Here is a 13,312-nt window from a genome sequence, read left to right as displayed (position 1 = left end):
ATGTCTGCTACATCAATGCTTGCTAATAGTGCCTGATAACCAATGTAAACACAGGGTGCCGGTTGGTGAAACAATGCTGATTTTAGCCGTCGCGGAGAAACATGGAAGTTTAATTGATGCGCTCATTTTTTTTATCAACACTAAACAGCCAGCAGAGCGTGCACTTGAGAGGTAAGGTATGTACCGGGACAAGCGCTGACGTACGGCCTCATTGGTATAAGACGTATTCTTAAGATTGTTTTAATCGCATTGACGACGTGAACAACTGAGTGGACACACACAAGCGCTCGTGTGTGTGTACTTGCTTGTGGTCGTGGTCAAGGCACTTGAAACGATATTTTAAATGCATGCCAGGACTTGCACACAATAACGTACTGCACCCAAGATCCACACGCAGGTGCGTTACTTTGACGCCACCTATCAGCAAATCACTTCAGCACGCCAAAATCGTTTCTATAGTAGGCCAGTGCCAAACAGCCATCCAGCTTTGTGCTCATGGCCTTTCAATGCAGGGTGTTTATCACTGGCTGCAGTAGTCGGGTAATTTGATTCCACATCATCATAATCATTATCGCCTTTAGGGATTGCTCCATTTGTTGTCTCCTCTAAAGCTGATAGCCAATCTCATTAATCTTCTTTTGGCGACATCCATTGCCAAAAGCGGTAACGAGTAAGCAGACTAATGAAAATTCGCGGCCCGACGTACTCAGTTGCAGCTAGTCATTAATTAGGTGCAGCCGCCGTTGTTGCTTAGTGGCTATGGTTTTGGGCTGATGAGCACAAGGTCGCGGGATCGAATCCCGGCCACGACGGTCGCATTACGATGTGGGCAAAATGCGAAAACACCAGTGTGCTTAGATTTAGGTGCAGGTTAAAGAACCCCAGGTGGTCCAAATTTCCGGAGTCCCCCACTGCGGCGTGCCTCATAATCAGAAAGTGGTTTTGGCACGTAAAATCCCATAATGTTTCTTTATAATTAGGTGCACCTTATGCTTCTTAGCGCCCAGGACTGATGTCGAGAACTGAACGTTTCGTGGGGCCACAAATTTTCAGAAATTGGAACATGCAAAAAATATAGAAAATATTGATGGCGAATGGCTAGTAAAACACTGCAGGGCTTGCACCAACTGTATTCCACGGCTCCGAGATGTGAGAATTTTGGGTAGAGGCTGGCAGGAAACAGCACGTGAAACCTTGGAAGCTTTTTACATTAGAAAAGCAGGCTCAAATTGCTTCACTGACACATCTGTTTTTCGGTACGAGGGCGAGCAGACATTTATTTCGCGCTCACTCAAATAACGTGTATTTTTACCCGAATCTACTTGATGCTCTTTAGGCGTGCCCATGCACTAGGGGTCTGTGAAGGTTATATATTAAAAAAATATGGTGTTTTACGTGCCATGGACCACTTTCTGATTATGAGGCACGCCGTAGTGGAGAACTCCGGAAATTTCCACCACCAAGGGTTCTTTAACGTGCACCTAAATCTAAGTACACGGGTGTTTTCGCATTTCACCCCCATCGAAATGCGGCCGCCGCGAAGGCTAAATATGTAGGATGCTTTTACGCTCATTAAACGGTTGAAGCAAGCGCCCCTGCTGTCTCCTTTGTTGTGCGGGTGGTTTTGGCGCAAATCTAGTTTATTACGCTGAGTGAGTCCGGAGTTCCGGTTATTTTGCAAACCTATAGTGGAGCCGCACAGAAAAGAGAGATTACGCCAGCAACGCCAAGGCTATGGATGTCAGAAGACAAGTCATGAAGTGGGGCATTTAATCCTTGCACACACAAAAAAATCGTAGATCTCGCGCATTCGTGTGAGTCGGTGCGACAAAGTGTTTTAACTTTTGCGTTTACTGAAATGTGCTTACTACACGCCATCTTCTCAACTTCTCTGTAGCTTGTGGCGCACCCATTTCATGTAGCCGTGCGTGGCGGTATACATCGGGTAAAGCTCAGGCACCAGGTCACGATAGTCCGGTGGGCCGTGTCGTGAACCCGGTGCTTGAGCTTAGCTCCGGTCTATGCCATGTTTTTCTCAAGGCAATGGATGTACCGCTCCACGTACTGCCTCCTCCGTTCTATTTCCGGCCAAAACGAGAAAGAAAACGCTAAACCGCCAGCAGAAAAGTACGCCCAGAGAAAACAGAACGCGAGACAACAGTGAAAAAAAACAATAACACTGGAAACATGGATATATGTGAAAACCTATAACACAGACTGTCTTGTTTACATAGCACGCTGATTTAGGCATTCACAAGATCGTAAACCACAACGTCCATTTACGAGGGGGAAGTCAGATTAATAGAGACGCCAGCTCATTTGTTAGTTTGCTAAACACTGAAACCCTTTTTCTTCGTGTGTCGTTGGCGTCGTTCACTAGATTCCACTCTCCAGCGTAAAAGCCTTCACTGAAAACGCTGGCAGTGGCGTAAATGACCGTCGCGTGAGCACAATACGTGACTGGGAACCCGTACTTCGCAGCTGTTAGCCGATTCTAATGAGTGCGGCAACAAGTATTCTTTTCTTTTTCAGTCGAACTAAAATTATCATAAGGCACAGTAATAAAGAAAGCGCTTGAGCTTGTACAATATTGTTTGTGTACAAAGGTTGCAGGATAATTGCGTATCTCATCCCTTTACTTCTGCATTTTATTGTGAGACGCAGCTGCGGGCTGATCTATTCCTAGTCTTTAAACGGCACGTTTGCGTAAATGATATGCTTCTTTCGTATGCTGCTCTTAATAAACTTAAGCGAACAGAAAGCACTTGTGTGGTCTTGTTCCCTTCGTGTTGTCGCCGTTTTCCGAATTGATTTAAAGTAAGCATCCCGGGTAAGCAACCCAACTTTCTATGTCATTTAGTTCACGTTGTACATCGCTAGCTCGCTGAGCTCCTAAATTTGTACATCACTTGACGTTTCCGGATAAGCCTTTCTCGCTTGAACAATAGTTTCTTCATTGCTTAAATGATATTGCGTGACATAAAAATGACCCGGAAGAGAGAGAAGACAACACGCCAAGCGCTTGGTGGGTCGTCTTCTCTCCCGTCCATGTCGTTTTTATGTCGCGCAATATCATTTAAGCAATGGATTACCAACTTGCCCGGAATGCTGCTCTCATTAGTTTCTTCAGTGTCGTCTTGCCTTGTTTTTCTTTCTCCCGGGTAATTTAGTCTGCTTCCAGGTTAGGATGTATACTGGAAACCTCGAGCGGCGTTTATGTATCGCGAGTATATCCTCGTTGCAACTTCTTTTTGGGCATGCGTCAAAGAAAAAGACGTATGTCTACCCTTATCACGAAAACTGTCAACTGTTTGCGTGCCAGAGTAAATCAGCGAATTTGGTTTCCGGAAACATTCCCCGTCAATACCTCATTCGGTACCTTCATTAACTTGTCTTCAGCTGCACGTATCGAGCCTTCAGAACTTGAAAGCATCAAGACGATGTCCTTTGTGAATGCACTCTTACCTCCTGACGGGAAACTCGAGGGAGAGGACATTTTCATATAGCGGCAACTTCTAAAATAGCAGGAACATAAAAAAGAACCGTCTGTAAAGGTCAAAGTGCGTAAGGGAAGGCAGCAACGTTTGTTGTCTCTTTAAAAACGATAACGATAAATTTAAGAGTAACAGGTCTTGCCTACATTTTTAATGTAAGTCTTGAACTTTGAATAATTACTGAAACACAAGCACGGAGTAAATAATTTACGAACAAAACATGGCAGTGTATCCTTTTTTAATATACAGACTCTTATATGCTTGGCAAATGTACATGGCAACGAAAAAAAAAGTATTTCACCCACGTGGAGTAAGTTTCACTTGGGATATACTTACGAGCCGACTCCCTCTACCGTAGACCAGAAGGCAACCACGTGGAGCTTCCCTAGCAAAACTTGTACGTTGCCGTAGCAACACGAGTGATTAAGCCAGCGATGCCGGAACCTTACCTTGCAGCTTCCTTCCCTACGCAACAGTCACTGTCGCAATGATAGCGCCACTCAACTACACGATTCATGCGTCCGTCCGTGCACGTGCGAGTGTCAGCGCACGCGTACGAGCATGCAGGCATTGGACCTTTCGTGCGCTGAACATTGTGACGCCTGTCCACTGCCGGCGCTGATTTCGCCCAGCGAAAGCCAACGTCTTGGAGTAAGCGAGCTTTCCCACAGGCCGCCTCGTCGTCGTGCTGCTTTGCCTCAGTGATGGTCGGCTCGAGATTGTGAGAAGTACTTCTGGCACGGCAGACAATTAAGTCGGCCGCTGCTTTGCCTCAGTGATAGTCGGCTCGAGATTGTGAGAAGTACTTATGGCACGGCGGACAATTAAGTAGGCCGCTGCTTTGCCTCAGTGACAGTCGGCTCGAGATTGTGAGAAGTACTTATGGCACGGCGGACAATTAAGTCGGCCGCTGCTTTGCCTCAGTGATGGTCGGCTCGAAATTGTGAGAAGTACTTATGGCACGGCGGACAATTAAGTCGGCCGCTGCTTTGCCTCAGTGATAGTCGGCTCGAGATTGTGAGAAGTACTTATGGCACGGCGGACAATTAGGTCGGCCGCTGCTTTGCCTCAGTGATAGTCGGCTCGAGATTGTGAGAAGTACTTATGGCACGGCGGACAACTAAGTCCGCCGTGCCAGCTGATGATGATGATGATGATGGTAGTGGTGGTGGTAGTGATGATGATGATGATGATGATGATGGACAATTAAGTTGCGCTAGGTGACACAGGGTTATGCCTACGGGATGGAATTTTGGAAGACGCATTTTTAAGAGTCAATAACTTACGACCGGGCGTTGATTCTCCCTCTCATTGCTGACTAAAGGCCAACTTGCGATAAGCCGTTGCTCAAGATGCTCAGTATTTTTTTTTTATCAAACAGTAGCGCCTTGTTAATGCAACCACTCACTTCATTGTATTACAGCCAATAAATAATCGTAACATTAACTTTTTTTCTTAAGTTCTGAGCCACCAAATGAGATACACCCAAATTGAAAAAAAAAGAAAGACTACAAGTAGCTCTGTCATCATATCCTCTAAGGGAGGAACTATGGAAGACCCGTTCGTTTGCGTTCTTGTGGCGTTTCATGGCGAAGCTCTTAATTTTCACAAAGATCACTTAGAAAGCGTGCTCTTAGGCCGATCGTCCACTACTTCTGCACAGGCTGCGTTTCGGTACTTACTGAGAAAGTAGGGTCTTTCAGTGCTGTATCTTAAACACCCTTCAGTATTGATCAGTAGCCTGGGGCAAGTTTTTACTACATTCTGCTTAAAGTACACAATCGTGAGAGTAATACTCGCTCTTCGAAGGGCTCAATTTGTTCGATGCTGTCTATAAGCAGTGCATTAAATTATAGAGACAAGAAAAACTGAGTCGCTAGTCGCTAAGTGAACTCTGATCTCTTTCTATATGGTTAGGTGCCCTTAAAGTTAGCTTATTTTTCTTTGTTCCTTGAAGTATTTGTTAATACTAACAGATATTAGTTCAGCCTGCATAACACGCTTCCAGTGCCTATAAGCATGAACAAGAAAATGGCTTCTTGTTTTACGATAAGTTCTTGAAGCAGACGTGATATTTATACGTCGTTATGCCATGGCGCGAATTTTCGTCCTAACCACAGCACACATAAAATTCTAACGAATTCTTCTATTATACTGCCACAGTAGCGTCATACACTCGACTTTCCCATTTCCAATTTGGAAAACTGAAAATTTTATGCCGGGTTCTCAGTTCACATATGGATGTTTGGCTGCCTCTGGAAACCTTTGTGAGAGAAACGGAGAGCCATTAGAGAAGTTCAAGTAATTCGACAACGTAAGAGAAAGTACGTTGGGTGTGCTGATTAACACCGTTCATACTTCAATGGCGCCAGCCACGACCGAAATGAAAAACTGCGCACCCATTACAATTGTACAGGTTTTTCCCAGACTGCTTCTGAATTTGCTACGTCTATTTGCTTCCCGATGCGACAGAGAGAAGATGCAAGCGTAGTTGCTTTTCATTAGGACGTTTAGAAAGCAGGTCAAGACCTCTGTAACACCGCTGTATTCTCTTTAGTTCAGCGTGTTCGCATAGCACGGCAGGCGTACCTTCAAAATAGTTCTGCAGTGGACACAGGCAATGTAGAATATAATTATGTCTGTGGGCCGCTAAAGTGCTACTTCAAGTTGATGAGTAAAAAAGTTGGTGATTCTGACTGTGTTCCAGCTTCTCCGCTAATATAAGCACCGAAGTACGCATCAAAACTGTCATCTGTCCTGCAAATTTACAGCAATGGGCGGGGTCAACAGAGGAGCCGAAGGCAATGCTGAACTCTCTTCTGGAGAAAATTTATTGGTATTTCATGCTGCACAATTCTAACTGACCTTCTCAAAATTCCTTGCAACATCCTTTTCCTCCTGGGATTATAACAACTAAGAGGAGAGTACATGTGTGTTGTATCTAGATCGTTTATATTGTTCGTAAATTGACCTAAATAGTAACGACGGAATTTCATTTGATTGCGGTATCCATCACCTCCCCGTTGTGGCTGTCGAACAAGATCTCGGAATGCCGTAGTATTGGGTTCAATTCCCATCTCTACCAGTGAAGCGAACATCTCAGTGTTCTTATTTTCCTTGCATCGGTGAATAGTATAACGGAAAGGAATGCGATGGAGTTGTTTGCGGTTAGAATGAGGTCGGTAAACTTGGTTAGAACCGTCACACCCTACGAGAGGTTCCTTGCAGCGTCGTTATAGCGACAACAAAAGTAACTTGTGCTTGCAGAAGCTGAATTAGACTACGATAAACTATTCGATACTGTACTTTATTCACAGCTAAGGAAATTATTTATCACTGGTGTGTACAGTCGCGTACATTATAGGCTTCAACAGGGTGCCCGTGCTGAAAAGTGCCCCAAGACTGCAAGGCGGCATTGACGCGGAAATGATCGACGAACTAAAGACCGTTGCACTTACTGGTATTTGTTACACGAATTTCTTTCATGTCGTAGCCGCAGTGCACTAATAGGGCGCTGCTCTTTACGGGCAGCTTCTCGCAGCTCATATTACACGTGACTGTACACCCGGCCACAAAGTATTACGGACCATGAAATCTGACAAAGAGCTGAATATCTAGGTAACCTCACAACGCAGCCTGGTATTTGCATCTAGGACCTCGACTAGGATATGCTAACAACATTGCCGCATACAATTTTACTGGCTATTGCTACAGGCTGGTCGGGAATTGAGCGTTTTCTGAGATCCTGTGGTCCGTAAACTTTTGTGGCCGGGTGTACATAAAGTCTTTCTTTGTGTGCCCGAAAACAAACTTGGCGTTGTGGTCGCCTCATTCGGGATCATAACGCACTTGTGTGAGCAAGCGTGGTGAGCCGCTGGCCAATTAGTAGCACCGACTGAGCTTCGAGCAGTTTTCGCGGTCCGAGAATCTGCATGGTAATGTTACTTCAGCATGCATATTCACGCCCAATTTGGGACAGAGCCACTAAGCCTAAAAACCACGCGCCACTCCCTTTTCACGACTCTCCTGCATTATACGTCCAAGAAAGATCATTTGTTGCAGGAGCCGGCGGGTTCAGCTGCTCCTCACGTCATTACGAGTTTTGTCAATCTTCAGCGAAGTGTGTGCAGTTGCACTGGCGGTATACAGGCACTCACATCATTACGTGTGGCCAAAAATAAATGTTTTTATATACTTAGCTTCTTCCGCTGCACCGTAGTCTCTAATCTTGCAGCTTGAGGTAAATTGGAACGCTTCTATCTGTGTTCTCTGGTTTCCGACGAATTCTTCGGAATTTCCTGGTGCCTCGGCTCCCGGTTTTGTGGCCATGGACGCGGAGCCTTCCAGAGGCCCTCCTGGCCAGAGGTCATCAAGGCCGTCCCTCACGAGGAAGAGAGGAAGCGTGCTCAGTGACACCGAGGACACTGAATTATACTCGATGTCGGATGAAGACTCATCGGATGATAGCTTCGTCACTGTCCGCAGAAAGAGGGCCAAAAGGAGGACTGTCAACGCGAACCCATCAACGCAAGCGAGCACGGCGACTCTGAAGTTAAGGCCTGAACGCTGGCCTCACGCCATCGTGTTCGTGCCCGAGGAGCCCTCAAACAACCTCCGACTGCTAAACAGGCAAGCACTATCTGTTTTCTTGGAAGGGGTCGTGCCGAATGAAATTAAGGACATTCGGATAAATACTCGCAAAAATGTCCTCGCAATCGATGTTACCAACGGGAGTGCGCTCGAAAAACTGAAGCAAATCTCGGTGCTAGGGCGCATCAAAGTGCGTTCATATATCCCGATGGATGACGCATCCACAGCAGGTGTCATTTATGACATCGATGTCGCCATTCCCAACGCGGACTTGCCTATCCTCGTCAAACCAGCCAGTGAGGGTGTTGTCATCACGCGTGTGAGCCGCCTTGGAACATCGCGCTGCGTCAAACTGATCTTCAAAGGAGATTGCTTACCAACACACGTCAAAGTCGGTCACTTCCGACACCCTGTTCGACCCTTCGTACAAAGGCCTCTTCAATGCCATCAGTGCTTTAGGCTAGGACATGTCAAGGGTGTCTGCCCAAACTCGATACTGTGTCCCCGTTGTGCTGAACCTCATGCGGAGGAGACGTGCCGGGCTACTGTCCTAAAGTGCGGAAACTATAATGGTTCCCATGCTGCCTCGTCTAGGGACTGCCCTCGCATCAAGAAAGAGGTCGCTGTTCTCAAGCAAATGGTTCGGGACAATTCGACACACAGGGAGGCTGCTGCAACGATCCGGCGTCGGCGTCGGCGTCACCGAACCTCCTCAAAAAAGACAGAGCCGCGAAAGGAGAGGGCCACCTCCAGTGTAGCACCCACATTCTCCAATCAGGCCAAAAAGGGGCTGAACAGCACATGGAAGTCGCCTGAAAGGAATTTGTCTCAAGAAGAATGGCCTGCGCTTCCGAGCCAGCAATCTCCCACAGAACTACAGATTGTCAAGCCCGCTCGGGAGCCTACTCCTGCCGCTGATGCCACGCCCAAAGCAGATCAAGTCCTTTCAATGCTGCGTCCCCTCATAGATGCCATTCGAGTGATTCTGTCGAACCTTCAAACTACGTCTGCTCAAAATGCACTGAAGGTACTGGACGCCTTGAGCCCAGTACTTGAGTCCCTCGAATAGAGACATGGCCAGCCATCGCCCATCGTTTCGAGAGGAAGTCAAGGCAGCCTCAATCATACAGTGGAACGCAAGAGGACTAAAATCACGCCTTTCGGACTTTCGTCAGTATATATATACTAATTTGTTCCCAATCATTGTCATTTGTGAGCCTAATGTGTCAAAACCAGTCAGATTATCGGGATACGAAGCTGTTATATCCGCAACAACTAATGCATGCAGCAAATTCATCGTTTTTATTCGTCGAGAACTGACCTATGTTCGCCAGCCGATTCCGCCTCATGATGAAAATCAATACGTTTGCCTCATCATTAAAAAGGGCAAACTCATGTTTACACTTGTAGGCGTTTATATATCGCCTTCAAGTATCTTTGATCCCAAACGATTAACGAACATCTTGTCTGTGTGCCCTGCCCCATATGTCATCATCGGAGATTTTAATGCGCACCATATAGCATGGGGAAGCGCAAAAACAAATGCAAGAGGGCAAAGACTTGCAAACTTCGCCTGTAACCACGGCCTTTCACTCCTGAATGACGGCAGCCCAACGTTTATACGAGGCATGAATTATGGCAGCTGTCTTGACCTAGCTTTCGTCTCCAGCACTTTCACAAGATATGTTAAATGGTTTTCGGATATCGAGACACACGGGAGTGATCATATTCCCACATACCTTGTCATCAAAGGAATGTCCAGTCCCACCCCACGGAACACCATTCGAATTATTGATTGGACCACTTTTACTTCCACCATGGAGGATGCTTGTCGAGAGGGCTTGTCCTCTGGATTAGAGGAAGCAATCAAGTCTGCAATACTACACGCCACGCGCACGGTCACGGTTTCGTCGAAGCACACGGAATTCGATATAGAGTTGGAGCGACTTCGTGCGCTCCGTCGTCGTGCGGAGCGGCGTTACCGGCGTACAAAGTCCATCGAAGACCTTAGGACAGCCAGACAACTACAAAAGAAACTTCAACGTCGCATGGATAGATTGGCATCTCGACGTTGGGCAAGATTTTGCCAGTCACTAGACCCCCGAAAGCCACTTTCCCACATCTGGAGAACCATACGTGGTCTACGTTCCTTCCCTGAACAACGCTTCCCATTCAAGGCGCTGGCGCTCTTCCAGGGGCGGCTAGAGGCTGATGTTGCAGAAGACTTTTGTGCAAGGATCGCTGGCCAAGCAACCGGTCCAGGCTTTCCAGCCCCCAGTCGCATCCCTGTTTCACGTGACGGCCGCATGGATCTTCCATTCATAATGGAGGAACTAGAAGCGGCTCTTGCTCTATGCAGGCGTTCTTCATCCGCGGGACCAGATGGAATATCCTACCGCGCCTTGAACAACCTGAGTGATGGCGCACGAAGAGAACTGTTACATCTCTACAACTTATCTTGGCAGGATGGCATGGTTCCCGAAGAATGGAAGATAAGCCGCTTGGTCCCTCTCCTGAAGCAAGGCAAGTCCCCACTTGAAACCACCTCATACCGCCCTATAGCGCTGGCCAGCTGTGTGGGAAAGATAATGGAAAAGATGACCCTTGCCCGCTTGGAGTGGTACCTGGAGCACTACAACATGCTACCGAATTGCATGGCTGGTTTTCGTCGAGATCGCTCTTCCATAGACAGTGTTGTTGATCTCGCTACGTACGTCCAGCTTCAAAAGTCACGCAAAAGATTATCTGCAGCTCTCTTCTTGGATGTCAAGGGGGCATACGATAACGTATCTCACGAGGCTATCCTCGATGCTCTTGAGATGGTTGGCCTAGGTGGTCGAGTTTTCCAATGGATCTCTCATTACCTTTTTATGAGATCGTTCTTTGTCTGTACCGGTGATGGTAAAACCGCACTACACTACACGTACCGAGGTGTACCTCAAGGCGGTGTACTAAGCCCTACCCTATTCAACCTCACACTCATTGGTCTCGTTGATCATCTGCCAGCAGCGATCAAGATATCAATGTACGCCGACGACATATGTATATGGACCTCAGGTGTGACACGTCCTCAGATACGTGCAAGACTTCAAAAAGCTGCTACTCTAACAGCTCTATACCTCCGCAACCAAGGTCTTGAAATCTCATCAGACAAATGTGCACTGATGGCGTTCACTCGCAAACCAATGACACCCTACGCCATATCAATAAATGGCCAGATAATTTCTTATGAGAAGACTCACAAATTTCTTGGCATAATCATTGATAGAGATCTCTCATGGAGCCCGCACGTTACCTACTTGAAAAAGCGTCTGACAGCAATCTCCCAACTTTTCAAGTTTCTGGGAGGAAAGACTTGGGGAATGTCAGTGCATGCAATGTTGGAATTGTACAGGGCTCTTTTTCTGGGCTTCTTGAGATACAGTTTGCCCGTACTGACCAACACCTGCCAGACAAATCTTCGTGCTCTACAGGCTATTCAAGCTCGGGCTCTCAGGGTGTGTCTCGGTTTGCCAAAATGCACATCGACAGCAGCGACTATTGCGATTGCTCAGGACCAACCTATATAAACACACATTGCGGTAGAAGTGTTGAGAGTGCACATTAGGCACGTTGCCCGTGCCTGTTCCCACCATCTGGCAACACTACCATCAGAAAGGCCGCAGGCAGCCTTTTGTACTACGATTTCGGAGTATTACACCTGCCTCCCATCAGGCTATACCCCCGCAACTAAGCCATCGATTCCTCCATGGTGTTTGGCTCGACCCGCAGTGCACCTCACCGTACCAGGAATCAGGAAAAAATCTGAGCTGTCATCACCAGCTCTTAAACAACTAACTCTGCTTCTTTTGCACGAGAGGTACGCCGAACACGTACATATTTATACTGATGGATCGGCAACTCTCCAGTGTTCCTCTGGAGCCGTGGTCTTCCCAGCGAAAGCCACCACCATCAGTTTCAAGACATGTCACCCAACGACACCGATGGCCGCGGAACTTGCAGCCCTTCGCGCTGCACCTCGTCTCGTCAACCAAGAACAACCTCGAAGGTGGTCTATATTCAGTGACTTCAAGGCTGCACTGCAATCTTTGCTATCGGCCCTACGGCGCGGACCACACGAACAACTCGTATTTGAAATTAGAGAACTCATTCATACCTTAACTGAGAAAGGACACCACGTGACATTTCAGTGGCTTCCAAGTCACTGCGGAGTCATAGGGAACGAACACGCTGATAACGCTGCTCGGTCGGCTCTTCAAGGGGACGAAGAGGAGCCGATACCGTTATCAAGGACCGATGCCGCTCGAAAACTTCGAATGATCAGCCGTCACATCACGTTATCCTTGTGGAACGCTGGAAGTTTTCACAACTACCGACTCCACCAGCTTGACTCCTCCCTACGCCTTTGTATTCCAGCTGGGCTCTGTCGTCGCGAAGCTACCCTGCTTTGTCGCCTATGGCTAGGGGTGGCTTTCACCAAGTCTTTCGCTTACCGAATTGGATGGGCCGACGACGCCTCGTGTGAGGACTGTGGTAACGAAGAGACTTTTCAACACCTTCTTTGTGACTGTCCTCGATATAATTTACAGAGACAATCACTTGCAACCGCGATAGCGCGTTTTGACCACAGACCTCTCACAGAGGAACTCATTTTCAGATACCGCCATCACAAGCCATCGCAGCAGAGGGCGACGAGGGCACTGTTGCGGTTCTTGAGGGCGACAGAACTGGACAGGCGACTGTAGCCTGAACAGATGTTAATGTTGCTACAAGTGTCAGTGTGCTGTGCGATGACAGTGTTCGGTGACAGTGACCGATTGTGATTGTGTGTCTATGCTCCTTCCTTTCCTTATCTCTACTTTGTTTCCACTTTACCTCCCCCTCCCCTCTCTCCCCAGCGTAGGGTAGCCAACCGGATTTTTTTTTCTCTGGTTAACCTCCCTGCCTTTCCCCTTTCCTCTCTCTCTCTCTTGAGGTAAATTGAAGGATGAATATAGCCTTCAATTTCAATACATATAAATATATAGAAGTACTCATATAGAAAAAAAAACAGTAAACAAAGTGCCGAGGCACTTACGATTGAGATTTCGCCCTTGGCTCATAAAAAAAATGTGCCTTTACTTGGCCCAGTTTCGTCGCCGCATCCAGCACTGGCAATTCAGGCTCTTCGCCAGCAAAGGGATCAGAACCTGTGATTCAAGCAAACATGCGGTAACTTTCATGCCGTC

General features: G+C 47.3%; 1 protein-coding gene across 17 annotated transcripts in view; it reads left to right on the top strand.

Annotated features, from left to right (window-relative positions):
* Nucleotides 1–13,312, top strand: part of LOC135917129 (uncharacterized) — a 677,883-nt gene that overhangs the window by 195,697 nt on the left and 468,874 nt on the right. For 3 of the 17 annotated variants that reach the window (XR_011508061.1, XR_011508058.1, XR_011508059.1), the window contains exon 1: nt 2,719–2,817. The exons of 10 other annotated variants lie outside the window; for them this stretch is intronic. The gene's annotated coding sequence lies outside the window, so the exon portion shown is untranslated. Of the gene's footprint in view, nt 1–2,718; nt 2,831–13,312 lie in introns of those variants that run through there. 4 more of the 17 variants (XR_011508057.1, XR_011508055.1, XR_011508056.1 and 1 more) reach the window with 2 other exon arrangements.

Source organism: Dermacentor albipictus, chromosome 8 (genome assembly GCF_038994185.2).
Source record: "Dermacentor albipictus isolate Rhodes 1998 colony chromosome 8, USDA_Dalb.pri_finalv2, whole genome shotgun sequence".
Classification (NCBI taxonomy): Eukaryota; Metazoa; Arthropoda; class Arachnida; order Ixodida; family Ixodidae; genus Dermacentor; species Dermacentor albipictus.
This window is presented reverse-complemented; position numbering and strand designations above follow the sequence as displayed.